The 17,147-nt window shown below is 41.1% G+C and overlaps 1 long non-coding RNA gene across 1 annotated transcript; it reads right to left on the bottom strand.

Moving 5' to 3' along the window:
* Nucleotides 1-406: 406 nt before the first annotated feature.
* Nucleotides 407-10,123, bottom strand: LOC116782874. Its single transcript, XR_004355387.1, has 3 exons — nucleotides 9,898-10,123; nucleotides 3,987-4,090; nucleotides 407-652 (listed from the first exon to the last, which is right to left on the bottom strand). It is a non-coding gene; the product is annotated as an uncharacterized LOC116782874 (long non-coding RNA).
* Between the last annotated feature and the right edge of the window lie 7,024 nt (nucleotides 10,124-17,147).

Below are 17,147 nucleotides of genomic sequence, written 5' to 3'. Positions count from 1 at the left end.
TCCAATTCTTGAGTCCAAGCCCCCCTCCCACATCTCGACCCAGTGTGAGATGGGTTTTCCAGACAACACATGAGACTCAACATGGGGGAAAGGGAACTATATTACAATGACTGTACAAATAAATATTACAATACATCATATACAATCATAACTATCTTTTCTATGATAAAGCAATATTTACAATGGATCAAATCTCTTCTCCCTCCAAATAAAAGTCCAGGAGAGAAGCAGGAAGAGATTCTTTCCACTCTCAGAGCAGCAGTCTCTCTAGGGCACTCAACATAGACTTAGGTTGAAAAATAACCCATTACTGACCCCAAGGCAAGCAATGAAGACTGAGATGGATGGAGCTAGTAGAAATGTCTGAAAAGAATCTCAGATGACTGAAATTTGTATTAGACTGAATTTATTTTTTTAAAACCATAGAGCACTTGAATAGAGATAAACACTCAAACTGGGTCAACTCACAAGCATTCAACAATTCCATGTCTTTCTTTGATGACTGCTTCTTGGGTCACAGTGTTCTGATGCTGCACAGTTAAATAAATAAATAGGGCCATCGGGCCATCATTTGTGTCTCCAAGTTTCTGAGGTCAGTTTTGGGCGCTCTGGGGTCTTTGGGGTTTCTGGAAGAGCCTGAATTCAAGGATGTCTGTAGTATTGTTTTATTCAAAGTTAGCATCCTAAAAAAAAGAGTTAATCAGTCACATGTCAAGACAGCCTCTAAAAGCAGAAACAAAAAAATAAACCACTACAGACCTGCCTTAAAAGATAGCTCCTAACTCAACAGCTCCAAAGTCTAATAAGTGCAATATAAACATCTTTTGAGCAAAACATACTGGTGAAATAATGTTTATTGTGTTGCAAAAATCAGTGCAATCTGCAGGGACTGAATCAAATAGCTGTACAGTCTACCCTGTGATTCGTTTTACTTTCATGAGTAAGGGATGCTAGGATGAAATGGAATATGCATGTAGTTGGAATGGTTGGAATATACATGGTGAGAAAATATAATCACTTTTTCTTTCAGCTTGGGATCTGACAGTGAGATATGTTTTCCATTGCTTTCATTAATGTATCAAAATGTTTCTGTCATGTGGTGAAAACCACTAATTCATGAAAGTGCAGATTAGATGCCACAACCCCTAAACTAACAGAGAACCTTTTATTTAGGCATAATTATGAAATACTACCATCACCCAGTCTTTTGCTGGCATGCAGAATTTGCTATCATCATTCACACATATATTTTTGTGTGAGTTAGGCTTGCAGCTCATATTTTCAAAGCGTCTGTGTCACTCTCTGAGCTCTTTTGCTTTAAAGTAAATATATAATTGCATGAAAAAGATTCACAGTGTCACCATCATAATTTCTTTACTCTAAAGTGGAGATGAGTCAAGCAGAAATTAAATTATAATCAAGTAATACCTATCTTATATGCAACTATCAGCCCCTTACATGCCAGGACTGAGATAAGTAACATTAATTGTTTGAGCTCGTGATATGGGAAATGAGTTCACTGAGTATTGTAAGGCCAGTCTGCCCCATGAGGTATATTCCTGCTAGGAATATGTCTACAGGAGAGGGCAGGCAAGTCCTAAGAGGGCTCTGAGCATCCTTGGAGCTGCACCGAACATGTGGCTACTCTAGAGCACAGGGAAAGCAAGACTGCTTCTGCCTACAAAACACCGCAGACATATTCTAGTCAATATTTCCCAGCTCTTAAACAAATGAAGTGCACATGCACGGAGAAGAGGGCATGAGAGGGTTGTGGTCATGGCACTGCACTGAATCTGCACATTTTTCTGTGCAGCCTTGGGCTAGTCTTTCCTTTTCCTCCCATCTTAACTCTCCTTCTGACAAACTGCAATAAAGATGCTGGCGTTTACAAGCGCAAGGTTGGCTTTCTATACGGTCATGACAGGCTTGCATAGGCAGGGTCTTGATGGGCCATACAAGTACCAAGCCAGAGGGAGAGGGAGCAAACCAGAAAGGCTGACATGTTAAATGATGTATTGCAATAACAGTGGTATTTGTTTGGGTTTTTTTTTCTAACTAGAAGAATTTATAAAAGGACAATAAAGCAACGGCAATCAACTTGTCACATCACAGCGCATTGCAGCTCTCCTTCTCTTCTGTGCTGTCACTGTGCACCCACTGAATGAATAGGCAAACCCAGCTTCATTTCGGCTTCGGACAAGCACTGTCAGTCACGTCTGACAACAAGCATTTGGTGCCCATTTTTAGAAAGATTTTAACAGATCAGTCTTTATCTGGTGGTTCAAAGAAGCAGTTCCATCTGCGTGCAGCTTCATACTTGCAAATGCTGTGCTTGATCTTTAAACGTATCATTGTTCTGAGTCACCGGCTGCTTCTGTTTTAATGTAGGTGATCTGATTCACCAAAGTAAGTTAATAATATGACTGGGGAAAATTAAGTTCCTATTTCTATGAAAGCATAAATGTTATCTGAGATGGTGACATTTACGATTCATGGAAAAATATGATTTGTTTTATATGCAGTTGTTGAGCTGCCAAGGAGCTTTTTTTATTTTAGCAATTTAAGCTTCTCTATAAAGTAGATGATTTAAGACAGGCAGAAGATGTCTTTTCCTCACTGATCCATTATGCCTGCCTTTTCCCTTTACTCTTACTCTGCAGCAGGTGAAGAAGCAGCAATGGCTAGAAATCATCAGATAAACATACACAGCTCATTTTTCTTTGTAATATGAGGGAGGGAGAAGAAAACCTTATAAAACACAGAGCCATAAAAGAAAAAAGGCACAGACAATTCTATCATGATGGATAACACTTACACAATTAAATAAAAATACACTTGCAATACTAAAGAGCAGAGCACATTTCATTTTTATCTGCAGTGTCACTCTCCTAATGGTTTCTGTCAAAAAACCTAACCAAAACAAATCTGTGAAGCAGACAAAGTCTCAGGTTTCAGGGATGCAGAGTTCTGCCAGGTGGATCAGAAAAGTAGGTCAGTGGGTCATTAATGCAAACCTGACGGGAAATAAACCCCAACCTGCTGGAAAGGAAGAGGTTTAGCACAGTCGTCTATTCGATACACTCCCTGCATATCATTTTCTCTAAGCAGGCATTGCAGTTCAAGCACTGCAAGCTAAAATGCAGATCTGAGGACATCTCAGAGACTGAAATACCTTCATCCCCTCATATTGTGTGCAGACCTCACAAATCACATTACATAGATGGTGGGGTTTTCACACTCAAAGAGCAACATATATTACAATTTCTATGTGCCTGAGTACACTGCAAATAATTTTCAGAACTCCTTGCAGTCTTATTTCTATTACTGACCAAGTCACTTAACCCTTAAAATGGTTTTCATCTTCGTATATCCCCCTAAAAGCCTGGAGTATTTTTGACATTTCATTTTCCAAGCAGACTTTATAGATGAAACACTGGCAATTTCCACCTGCAGCCTTGCACCTTTGGCTGCTTTGCAGCTTTCCCCTTATACATGGTGGGGAACATGTGGTGGGGAGGGAAAACGAGTCCTGTTCCCTTGGGTGTGGAGGGAGGATGCCATCCTGAGCTCCTCAGTACCCTGCAGACAACCCCTCTGCACACCCTGCATCCCTGTCTGCTGCTTGTCTGGTTCCTTTTCTGCCATCTGCCTTTTCCAGGCCACCCCAATGGAAACCCACCAGTGGAAGCCTTTGCTTTCAGGCTTTCTGAATCTGTTTCCTCTTACTTAATTTACCTTACTCGGTATAGAGCTGTGGGTTTTTTGTTGTCAAACAAATCTGGGGTTTTTTACACATTTTTCTCTTCTGATCAAAGAATCAAGCATGGGTTTTATTAATTCCATTGGGTTTTATTCACATTACTGGCTTTATTAGAATTTCTTGAATTTCTTGTTTTGTACTGTTTTAGTATGGTACCTAGTTTTTTCATCTCTCTTACCTTTTTTTTTTTATTTTTTTTGCATCAGAGTTTTGTATTTCCTCTCACCTTGAAAAGTCCATTTGAGGAAATTCAGAGTCAGTGGTTAGGAAATCTGCTGCAACTTGAAAATCCTTGGAAATCCTTCATGATGCATTAGTTCTCAGAAACATCTGACAAACAAAAGGCCTTTGGTGGTTAGAGGATTAAAAAAATACATGTAAGCAAGTATAGAAATTTGGAGCTAAGATTTTTTATTTATCATCCATACAATAATTTCCTTGCACTTCTTCAACTTTCCTTTTGGCTGGCATTATATCTTTTCTGGGCAACTCGAGAACCTGAATGCAGATATGGCATCTTAAAAAAAAAAAAAAAAAAGAACTACAAGCCAGGCACATCCTATATATTGTCCTGCCTGATTTAGATTAAACTTTTCTGAAATGACAAGATAATCAACCAAATGGTGCATGCAGCAAGAGAGGTCACCGTGTACATTAAAGCACTGTAGCACATCCCTACTTAATACCAAGGTGGATCTGGGTGCCTACTAAGATCATGGACCTGAATATCTTGTCCTGGCCAGGACAGCTTGTGGTCCTTTGAAGGGTCAAATAATTCACCTGGCGCAGACAGTAGGTCTAGAGCAGGAGGAGGAATGGAGGCCAAGCCTCCTGGTTCCATGCATGGTCCTCGCTGCTCAATTGATTAACAGGTAATTGCTTTTATGTGTCTGGAATATTGTATAATAGACTCATGGATACCTACAGGTTGTAGATACTGATTTGAATCCAAATCATTTAAACAATTGTTTCTAATTATGATTTCACTCATTAACAGAAAATGGCTAATCCTTGTTTGCTGCTTGTTTTAAATTTATACTTCTAGAATATTTCCCCACACGTAGGCCTGTACAAAATAATTGATGTGCATTTATATTTCTTTTTGCACAACTAGAAAGTAAACAAAATCCACATCAAATTATCTGTGTAGCTGTGGTTTACAAATATTTATTCAGACCCTTTATTTGTGAGGTACTTAATTTTGAAATGCCAGACAAAGCACCTCTTGTTTATTAGATGATGCCTCCTTCTTACTTCAATTTAAATGAAAATGGAATTAATTAAAATACGTGAAATCAATGCTTTGTTATTGTTTGAATCCTCTCAGTAAAGCTAACTTAGATGTTCTTTATGTGTGGGACAAAGTGAATGTGCTATAGCACTTTGATCAACTAAAGAGTTTAATAAACAGAGGAGGTAACATTTCTCTTTGTCTATCATCATGGCTGGGCTTCGCGAACGAAGATTTGGGAAGGCACTATCCACATTTGTTACAGGCACGTTGGTGACTTATGAGGCCAATACGTGACAGACATATCCGGTTGCAAAAGGCACAACAGAAAGACTCCTTAGATGGTGTATTCCGCAAGACACGGTTCTTCCTGCGTTGCCTTTTCTCCTCGAGAGAGATCCTGCGTGTGTTCTCAAAGGCTTCCGCAGCATTATAGATGCTGTGTCTCCAGGCCTCCCGATTTGAGGCCAGAGTGGACCAATTATGGTGATCAATATGGCCAAGGCTGAGATGTTGTTTCAGGGAGTCCTTGAATCTTTTCTTCGGGGCTCCTCTCTTGCGGCAGCCAGTGGCAAGTTCACCATAGAGCAGGATCTTAGGGAGGCGGTGGTCCTTCATCCTGGAGACGTGCCCTGCCCATCGCAGCTGTGTTCTCATCAGCATGGCCTCTACACTTGTGACTGCTGCTTGCTCAAGAACAGATGTATTGGTCACATAATCTGACCAGTGGATGTTTAAGATTGTACGGAGGCAGCGCTGATGGAAGTGTTCTAGGAGACGCAGGTGGTGGCAGTAGATGACCCATGATTCGGAACCATACAAGAGAGTAGACAACACTATGGCTTTGTAAACACTGATCTTGGTGCTTTTCTTCAAGTGTTTATTACGCCATACTCTTTTGTGGAGTTTTCCGAAAGCACTGTATGCCTTTGCCAACCTGTTGTCTATCTCCCCGTCGATCTTACCATCCGAGGAGATGAGGCTACCAAGGTAATTAAACTGCTGGACTGATTTGAGCTCTGATTGGCCAATGGTGATATGGGGATGATGGAAGACTTCCTGAGATGCAGGTTGATGGAGGACCTCTGTCTTCTTTAAGCTGACTTCCAGCCCAAAGAGCTCAGCAGCATCTGCAAAGCAGGATGTTAAACGTTGCAGAGCTGCTTCTGTGTGGGCAACAAGGGCGGCGTCATCAGCATAGAGCAGCTCCCGGACAAGATGGTTTAGGGTCTTGGTGTGGGCCTTCAGACGCCTTAGATTGAACAGGCTTCCATCAGTACGGTATCGAATGTAGATACCGTCCTGATCATCGAGGTCTGCTGTGGCCCTTTGGAGCATCATGCTAAAAAAGATTGTGAATAAGGTAGGAGCGAGAACACAGCCTTGTTTCACACCATTCTTAATTAAAAAGGGCTCAGAAAGTGCGTTGCCATATCTGACTTGGCCATGCTGATCCTCATGAAGTGAGATGATCATTTTAAGGAACTTGGGGGGACAACCTAAACATTCCAAAATCTGCCACAGACCTTTTCTGCTCACAGTGTCAAAAGCCTTGGTGAGGTCTACAAAGGTTACATAAAGACCTTTGTTCTGTTCCCTACATTTCTCTTGCAGTTGTCTGAGAACAAATACCATGTCTGTGGTGCTTCTGTTGGCTCTGAAACCACATTGGCTTTCAGGTAGGATCCCTTCTGCTATAGTGGGTATTAGTCTGTTCAAGAGTATTCTTGCCAGGATTTTGCCAGCAATGGAGAGCAGAGTAATACCACGGTAGTTTGAGCAGTCAGATTTAATACCTTTCTTCTTATACAAAGTGATGATGACAGCATCACGAAGGTCTGATGGTAGTTCACCGAGCTCCCAGCAGCGCACCACAAACTCGTGAAATTTGGTGTGGAGGGCAAGGCCCCCATGTTTCCAGACTTCAGGTGGAATTCCATCAACCCCAGCTGCCTTGCCGATTTTCACCTGCAGTATGGCCTTGAGGGTTTCTCCTAAAGTGGGGGCAGTATCCAATTCATACTTTACTGGTTGTTGTGTGATGGACTGAATTGCTGAGTCTTGGACCACACGGTTGGTACTGAAAAGAGTTTGAAAGTGTTCAGACCATCGATTCAGAATGGAGGTTTTATCTGTTAGAAGCGTTTGGCCATCAGCACTGAGTAGAGGGCTTTGTACCTGGTATGTAGGCCCGTATGCTGTCTTCAAGGCTTCATAGAAACCTTTGTGATCACCCATATCTGCGCATAATTGAGTTTTTACAGCTAGATCGATCCACCACTTGTTCTGGATGTCACGGAGTTTCTGTTGGAGCCTGCTGCATGCGAGACGAAAGGCTGTTTTTCTTGCGTGACAGGATGGCAGTGCAAGGTGTGCTTGGTGGGCGGTTCTCTTCTTCCTCAACAAGTCCTGGATTTCTTGATTGTTTTCGTCAAACCAGTCCTTGTTCTTCTTGAGGGAGAACCCTAAGGATTCTTCGGAGGATTGCAGAATGCTGTTTTTAATATGCTGCCAGGTAGTTTCAGGAGAGGAATCTGCAGAAACTGTGGAACGGTTTTCAAGCCTAGTTTGAAGGTTTGCCTGGAATCTCTCTCTTACTGTGGCTGATTGGAGATTGTTAACTTGGAGTTTTCTCCTTGTGATGTTGCCCATTTTGGGTTTGAATTTAAGATTGAAGCTGAGTTTGCAGCGCACAAGCCGATGGTCTGTCTGGCATTCTGCACTGGGCATCACGCGGGTATGGAGGACATCGCGAACATCTCTCCGTCGCACCAGGACATAATCGATGAGATGCCAATGCTTAGATCTGGGGTGCATCCAGGTTGTCTTCAGACTATCTTTCTGCTGAAAGATAGTATTAGTGATGGTGAGCTGTTGCTCTGCACAGAATTCTAGCAGGAGTCGACCATTATCGTTGCAGTTACCAACACCATGTTTGCCTAATATTCCTTTCCAGGCATCAAAATTCTTACCTACTCTGGCGTTGAAATCACCAAGGATAATGATCTTATTATCTGCGGGCACTTTTTGGGTAAGGTGGCACAGGTCATCATAAAATTTGTCCTTTTCGGCAGGGTCAGCTTGGAGAGTTGGGGCATATATACTAAAGAGGACGACGTGTTGGTTGTTGTGGAGTGGAACATTTCTCTTTGTCTAATTAAATTGATTATTTATGGTCACCTACTTTTTGCTTATCTTAGAACTAGTACTTTCATCCTTTCACATTAGTTTTTACTCACTAGGGTTTTTTTTTTGTTTTTTTTAAGTGAGTACTTGGCTTTCAATTTAAATGATCTAGTTCTTGACCAGAGCTACTTGAAAAAAATGTAAATCAGAAAATGTTCCATTTGTATTTACAGTAGAAATTACCTCTGATTAAAAAAATATTTGTCACAGTACCAAGCCCCACTTCTAAGACTTTACTAAATATCTTCCCCTAGTTGTAGGATGTCTTTCCTCAAAACCGTGACTGCAATCATATAGTTTGTTACTTTTACTGTAATTTATATTATTCTAATATATGATAATGTGTTGAGAGAATCTTAGATGATGCAGGACATATACTGCTTCAGGCCTGCTTGCACTATCCAGCCTGCGTGTCGGACGGCAGGGACCTGTGTTCTCCAGCAGCAGATGTGTGTCCTTGAGCAGCAGATATCAGAAAGCTGCATAGAGGAAAACAAGGAAAGAGGTTGTTATCCAGGGTGCGAGAAACCAGAAAAAGGGGAGGGCCTGGAAAAAAAGTCAGAGTGCGTGCCTTGGCTAGGAGAGGGGAAAAAAGTTATAGCTAGAGCGTTTGAACCCTGTAGGACCCTTGATAATGTGGGTATCTTTTGGAATAAAGTGGAGCATTGATTGTACCTCTATGAGGATGTGTCTTTGACTCTGGAGCTCCTTTTTTGCATCTTCTCATTTTAATAATGAACTTAGACTTTCCCTTATGTTGTCATATTTTACATTTTATTTTTAAGCAATTATTGCTTTAAAGAGAAAAATTGGATTTAATTTCAACTATAATATCCACATTTTTAATAAAAAGATTAATAGACTTTCATCAGTACAGCAAGTGATTACACCAAAAAAACAAATTTAGCAACATTTCTCTCACCATATATGTCAACTTATTTTATACAGTAATATCTTGAAAGTATAATTTTATTAATTATCTCTCTAAGATTTGCAGGTGCTTCAGACATGTTCTATTGATGAAGGAACATACTACAAGTGCAGTCTAATTTCTACTCAAATCCCATGTGTAAGTCCTTGTGGAAACTGGATTAAAAAAAAAGAATTCGCTACGTGTTTTGTTAAACTGAGGGCCAGAAGAGGGATACCAAACAATTTAAAGAGATTAAGGATCATTGCAGAAAGTATAAGTATTTATTTGAAATCTCCAAGTGTTATGAAAATAAAAGTCAGAGGAGCAGTCAAAAAAAAATTAAATATTTGTTTGAACTAATGGATTACGATGCAAAACAATGATGATGAAAGAATGACGTGCAATGAGGTACTGCTATTGAAGTTGTCATCTTGGTTTTAGAGGTCATCTCAGACTGCAGATGCCAATTCACTCTTTCAGTGCCACGCAAAAACAGGTAGGGCTGTGAGGGATTTTTCCAGCGCCCAAGCTCCAGGTTGTCATCCTTCCTCCAGGTATCTAGCTGGACCCCCTCCCCTATTGCTCCCCATTTAGGAACTCTTGAGGACAGATCCTCATGGGGTGAAACGGTCCTGTCTTGATGGAGCTACAGTGTTACATCAGCTGAGTACCTGTCCTCAGCACACACCCTACTGGTGAGCCAGCAAATGTGTGTTATACAGCAGGAATTATCTTTGAAATGAATTTCTAAAACAATGCATTTAACATATGAAAGCCTGGGAATCCAAAATGAAAGTTTTTACATACTTGGCATTCATTTGTAAGTTGGCAGTGACAGCTTTCATCCTACAGAAAACATTTTTTATCTCATGAAAGTTGAAAATAGCTTTGTGCAATACCGGTGCCTCTCGCTAAGATGGGGCTTTTCATCCGTGACCTACTTTGCTTTCTGTACAATATACCTAATGAGTAATAATGACTTCGGAAAGGGCAGCGCTGGAGAAGTCATCGAAGTAACGCCTTAAGATGCTGTCTGTGAAAACATCAAACAGAATATTTTTCGTCAGGCTGAATAAAAGAGTCTGGTTACAGCACACATAAGTTTAAGACTTAAACAGCACTCGGCTGATGGGTGAAGGCTCTTTGCATCAGGCAGCTGTCGCGGCGTGGGGCCGGTGGTCGTGCTGTGACAGCGCGGCAGTGGTGCTGTCGGTGCCGCAGGGGGCCGTGCAGCACACAGGCATCCCTGCGAGCATCGTGGCACCCTCTGGCACAGCAGCGCAGGAACCTGTCCCCGCTCGGCTGTCTCGGGGGCAGCGGGGCACCCGGGAGACTCTGCATCCTGCAGCCTTTCGGGTTGGAGAGAGACCTGGAAGGGAGCGAGGACTGGGACTGAGCAGGTGGAAGATGGATTAGGGAGACACAACAGATAAGGGTACAAAGCTCCATCCTCACTTGCAAAGCTGCTCTGTCTTTTAGTGGCCAGTGGCCAGTCACTCATTGGCATGGCCCGCTCTCCACCTAAATTTGCCCATCTGCTCTTCTGTAGCCCTCCTTTACCTGTCACCACTCTCCAACTGAGAGCCAGAGCTATGTGACAGCCACCTCCCTCTTTCCTTTGCCATGGGGCCAATGCACAGGGCTGCTTCTTCAGCCCTCGTTGGGTCCCTGGGTTTCCTTTCCTTTGCAAACCCCCAGCCCACAAGCCACCCCTCCCACTTATGAAGGATAAAGCTCTGCCCCTTCTCACTCTCCCTGTTCCATTTGTACTCCAACATCCTAGATGATGTTTAGTTTCATTGCAGTAGTCTTGGTTAGACAAAGAAGGTAAAATATTTCTTTTTTATAGTTATTGCTATTAAAATTCTCCTTTTCTTTTTAGTCTGGAGTACTCTGATTTTGCAGAAGTGGAAAAGATATGTTTTTTTCTTCTTGGGTGACTGAACCTTTGTTATTGCAAAGATAATTTATTTTGTTCTTCTCAGGTGAGCTGAGAATACTCTTGACAGCAGGGGTATTCCTTGTGAAACTGTATAGAAGGAAAAGGACTTTATGTATCAAAAATGCATACAAGTCTCCATTTCAAAAATCCACGCAAGCCACAACACTGTATTATTTTTCTTTCTTTCTGTCAGCAGATGTCTTTGAGTTTTCACACCAGGCAAACTTTGAATTGTATTTTGCTTCTTTGCCCATGGAGCATAATCAGAAACCTGAGGATATTGCCTGAAAAGCACAAAATGCCTCCCTGAACAATGAAGAGTAAATAGAGCAGGCCAAATGACAGACAGCTGAGAGGAGAGAGGAGCTGCAGAAGGAAGATGAGTTGCAAGTTTGCTGCTGCAGGAGAGGAAAGGACACAGAGGGGAGTTGTGGCCTCCTCAGCCTCCAACGCTGCCTTGAGAAAAAGTTTCTTGCTTCAGGCACAGCTCAAGATGAAGGTTGTTCTGGGGGATTCAACATACAGGTGATCAGCAGGTCAGACTTGGGAATAAATTCAATTTCATACCAGTTAGTATAAACCAGTCCTGAGGAAAATTGAAAGCCATGAAAGCCATGTGAACAAGAGAAGAACAGCTGACTTCCCTCACAGTATGTATAGTAGTATAAAGGAGTATTAAGATGCTGATATTCTCAACGTTCACAGTAGCTGCAAGGCCCCTTTATAATACTGACATGATCTGAAGGGGCGTTTGTTTAAGTGAAAACCATATCCAGTGCCTTAAGTAGGTCAAGTTCAAAGCCTAGTCAATATTTGAAAAATGTGTGTAAGTTAAAGAGGCAATGAGAAAAATTAGCATGTGAGCCCACTAGAGCTTTTCTTTACAACTGCACTTTTCATGGTGAAAATGAGGACAGTACACAATGAATCAGTATTTATGTCCCAAATACCCAACTCCTTCTCTAATTTTTCCATAAGAAAAAAACAAAAATAATTCAGACACACTTTTTCTGAGCATTTACTTGATCGCCCTTTTTTCTAAATTAGGAAATGGAAACTTTGATTTTCCATCATAACTTCGCCAGAAAAATCAAGAGCTAAAAGTGAGCTTTATTTAACTTAATTCCCAAATTTTTATTGTACATCCTAATTACAGTATATTGCTGTAACTTGGAAGAGCTGGATACCAGATATAGACACCACAAAATATAGACAATGGATGACAGGAGAAGCCTTTCGAACCAATAACTAAAACTGTTTCTTCATTTACAAAAAGCTGAAATGGAAGAATGATCTAAGTGATGTGGGGAATTGCAGGGCAGGGAAGGAAAGGAAGAAAGGAAGGACAGCTCATGTCAGCTCGGGCCGGTGACATTTAGGCATAGTTTCCCTTACGTTCCTCTTTAGCCAGTGTACTTCCAGAGAGCAGCTCAGAGCAGATGTTGTGAGTCATCTTTTGGCAGAGCCTCTTGATGAGCTACAGTGGTATTTCAGTTCAGATTAGGAGTGCACTTCAGGAGGAACTATCCCAATTGTCCCCACTTACAACACTAGTTTTCATGGCCGAGCAACTCTTGGCTTCCAAAGGAAACCAAACTGGGGGAGGCACTCCAGGAGGGCACTCAAAGTGCTACAGCCACAGGAGTACACATGCTTGACATGTAGGACTGACCAGGCCGAGTTTGAAATAAAATATGTTAAATTTGGAGAAGTGGGCCTCAGCACTGACTGCTTTACTCTGTGGCTCCACAATACTTTTTACCATAGGTGCAATTTCTGTATCTTGGCATGCAGAGAGCCTACCTGTCTCAAGCAGCTGAGTTTAACGCCCAAAGGTACCTGGTGTAAACATCCCTCAGTGCACCTTCCAGCTGCAGCTGTTCCAAAAGCCAGCACCATCCGTGTGATGCCTGCCAGGATGCTCTCAGAAGGACATGCTGTTGCAGGGACAAGTCCCAGCAAGCTGAGATTGCCTGTAAACTCTGGCAAAAAGTTCAAAAGGTGCATGATGAGCCACAAACACTTTCCCACCTTGGTCACTATTTAAACTTTCTAGTTTGATGAAAATTAATTTGTTGAGTCAGTGCAAAATCTTGTGGGTTACTCTCCTGATCATAGCAAGCATGTTTCTGTGATTCATCTGGGTGCAGAGCTCTTGCTGAGAGGGAGTAACCAAGGGCCTTTGTCAGGAAGGGTTTCTGAAGCAGGTTCAAGATTTTCAGATTAATTAATAGAGAGGAAGATGGAAAGGAAGCAAGATACCATGTGGAAAGAAAGCATAGTTATTTACTGGATGCTGTTTTTCAAAGCTGCACAAAATTTGGATTCTGTGAGGCTAAATTACAAAATTCCCACTGCTGTTAGTGGGGCCAGAATCTGATCCTTGTGAGTCTGGGATTTTTAGCCCAGAGCTTCTCATCAGTATTTGATCCAAGTAAACTACTGGACTGAAACCAGACCAAAGTAGGGATGCATTTATGCCAACAGAGACTCAATAAGATGAACATCAAATTCAAACAATATTACAATATTTATTTATTTCAGATTTATTTTATTCTTAAAAGAACTTAATAGGGTTTTTCTGTGTTCAGTTGTAATTCTAGCTGCAACACCAAAGCCATACCTGAGTTTAGCCAAGAAAATGAACCAAGCACAAACCATAACAGCAGTTTTCAGCTGACAGTCTTGGTTATATCTCTAAAAATACTTCAGATATGAGGCATGTTAAATAGTATTTTGTTAAGGTAAAGAGAAGAGAGAGAGCGCATTACAGAGACACATGATTTTTCTTGTATTTCATATTAACTTTAAAAATATAAGGATTTTTTCAGTACCACAGCATGAACAATGAACTATAGTAAAAGCAGGGACATGGATGACAGTCTTTATTTGAGTCTGAAACACATTTGCTTCTTTCCAAAGAAAAACATGGTGTCAGTACAGTTAAATAATTGTACTGTTTTGAAAAGTTCACTGTAGTTTTCCATAGACAAATACGCACAAGTGCTGTAAGAGAAGAAGTGATTACTAACAAATTGTCTTAGCTGCCTCGTACTGATTCCTAGGCAACACTGATGTGCTTCAGTTTTATACTTCACTAAGGATAAACAATGTGGCAAAACATTAAAAGCTATGCAAACATGGTTTCAGGATCTCATCTATGAGATCCTTTTGAAAACTATCTTTTTTCTTACCTAATGCCCTCACAAGAGTAAATTTCTCATTACATTTCTGCCAACTGCAGAATTCCAGTCAAGTGAGAAGAAATAATGAGCAACATTACAGCGACCAGAGAAAAGAATACATGAGAAATTCAAAGTATTTCCTACTACCCCTGCTGCATAAATATGCACTTTCCAGGAAGAAGAGAGAAAAGGTAGCAAGGATATTCCTTTGCCCACACCAATCCTGACCCCACAGCCAAGATGCTGAGACTTGTTCATATATACAGCTGCCTGCTGCTTGTAAGCCACTCTGGAATGGTCATGGTTACATCATGTCTCCTCACTGCTTGTTAAGTTGAAAAGAGGGACTGAAGATAACAAGAATACTTTGGTCTCATGCAAGCTGAGTGTTTGAGTGGTCTGTCTCTTTCTTTGGATATGGTAGTGTCCCGTGAGCACTCCTTATCTTTGGAGGACCTATAAACCAGCCCCAAACACCTGAGAGCCATGGAGTGCAAGCAGGGTATCACCTCTTTATGCTATTTTTCCTAGCAGGTAAAACTTCTGCATTTATTTTTGCACTTAAAAAATCTCTGCAGACCACTTGGTGTTTTCCACATCATAGAAAAGGAGTATCCTGTCTGCCTTCAGAGATACACTCCCAGTGTCCCAGGCTGAAATACTTCTATGCCTGATCCAGTGAGCCTCCAATACTTTGGGTAAAGGGTAAATCAGACACGAATTTGAGACTGTTAAAGCTGTTTAAGTTATCCATAGAGTATAAGCAGTGTGTACCTTTCATTGCAAAATTCCTTGATTCTTAGTGTCATTACTAAATATGAGTATTTGGCCTAGGTTTATTAAAAGAGCCCTTGGATCTCGACAAAATTCCACATTTGTCTGAGTTTTTATCCTCAGGATGAAATCACAGAATGATTTGGGTTGGAAAAGACCTCTAAGATTATTGAGTCCAACCAAAATGTATTACCTCAGGGAGTTTTGACTAAAGAATGACCCAAGAAACCAGTCAGATGATGACTTTGCTTGAGTTTTGAGCAGTTCAGAGAAGGGCTGAGAGACAGGGAGCCTGAAACGCACAGTTAGCAGTTAGCAGTTGGTCTCAGATTGGCAAAGTCAGCTGAAATGCAACGGCTGCAGTAGGATTTTGATTTCAAAACTCAGATGTGGGAAAAGAGGACATTAAAATGGAGTTGAATAGTCACATAAAAACCCAAATCAGGATGTTATTTTCTCTTAGCAGATGGTTTGTTTTTTTCACAATACTTCTTGTAGCCGGTTTGACAGTGTACCAGTGCAGAACTAATGCTGTCAGAGCCAACTACGTGTACTGCAGCATACAACAAAGTAAGGCACTACTGTGAGAAAGTTTGCCTCAAGGCTATATTTCTAATAGACATTAAGGCCATAAGATGGAAATAAAAATCTATGAAATAAGCATTGAAGAGATGCATTCACACAATGAAAAAAACTGAGGGCAACATTTTTGGTACAAGCAAGGGACAGAACCAAATATACTGCACTGAATTAAGTTTCTGGTGATCGTTAGCTTTAGCTAGTCATCTAAGTTTGCTCTGAAATCTTTCTGTGAGTCCGTTTTTCTAAACCCACCCATTTCTTCCTCTCCCTTGCAGGGCAGAACTAAGATCTTCTTTATTTGCTCTTCCCTTCCTTCCCTCTCACCCTTCCCCTCATGTTCATAGAAGATCAGGCTTCATTGCTTTGACTTCTTGCAGAATGGCTAGTTTACGGTGGTGACATTATGCTTTTTGGGTTATAGGACAAAGTCCCTGCCCCAAGGAGCTCCCAGAGTGTGGAAACACAATGCAAGTAATCATGGGAGAGGGAAAGCCGTGTGAATGCGCCCAAAGCAGAAAAGAGAAGAGGAAAGCTCCCCAGGGCCCAGCAGATAGGGCTGTATATTGGTAGGACAGATGCTTATTTCTTCTCTCTCCTCTTCTTTCTGTCACATGCGCACAAACATGTTCATTTAACGATTGCAGGCAAACACAAGCATAGGCTTTCTTGTAGGACCAAATAGAAAGAAGAGGCTGATTATGAGGATGCTATTGCTCTACCTTCAGCTATAGCAAAGGGAATACTGAGAGCTGCTGGAAAAATAAATTGGTTTTTTGCATCAAAGTTCTGTTATATTGAAAATGTCCCACTGTGCGAATTCCTCTGTGAAAAGAAAGTAAGAAGAACTGAATTTGGAATTAGTTCTGGTAAACTGTAAAGGACTAAGGCTTTCCAGAATTCAAATACTGAGACGGATTGGAGAGTGAGAAGGATTACATTAAGAAAAAAAAAAGCAAAAACAGCCTAGAAACCCACTTTCAATCTAACACATTTCAATTACTGAAATTATTTAGTATTGGACCTTAATTTCTTTAAGCTTCTTACTTTGACAAGAAGTTACTGAATGCTGAAAGATTTAGAGCATATAGAGTTCCTCCTGCAATGATTCTGTGTTCATTGGTATGTAATACAGGGAGGGAGATTTCCATGCTACCTTATCACTGAGAAATCCATTGGAAAAGAATCATTTTTCAGACCTAACTTTCCACAGCAGAAGTGAGATCAGCCTGTATGTACGTATTTTGAGGCTGTAGTTAATGAGCAGAATTAATTGCATTAGTCTTGTAAAGGCCTCATCTTTCCCAACCTTGAATTCACACTTTAATGATATTTTATGATGTGAAGTCTTCTGATCTTGAATAGCACTGCACTTAAAAAAAATCCCTCCTATTATCACTCTCTCTTTCAGAGAATAACTAGAGGCTCCAAACAGTTTTGGCAGGGATAAAAAATTGGGGAAGTGATGATAAAAATAAATTATCAGTATGGGTGTCACTTTGCCTTCTTGATTTGGTCCCTGTAATGAAAGAGTTGTTGGGATTCTGTGCTCATACAAACCCAGGCAACTTAATACT

The sequence above is a fragment of the Chiroxiphia lanceolata genome, chromosome 2 (assembly GCF_009829145.1).
Source record: "Chiroxiphia lanceolata isolate bChiLan1 chromosome 2, bChiLan1.pri, whole genome shotgun sequence".
In the NCBI taxonomy this organism is placed as follows: Eukaryota; Metazoa; Chordata; class Aves; order Passeriformes; family Pipridae; genus Chiroxiphia; species Chiroxiphia lanceolata.
Note: the sequence above shows the minus strand (reverse complement) of the source record. Positions and strands in the feature narration are given on the sequence as shown.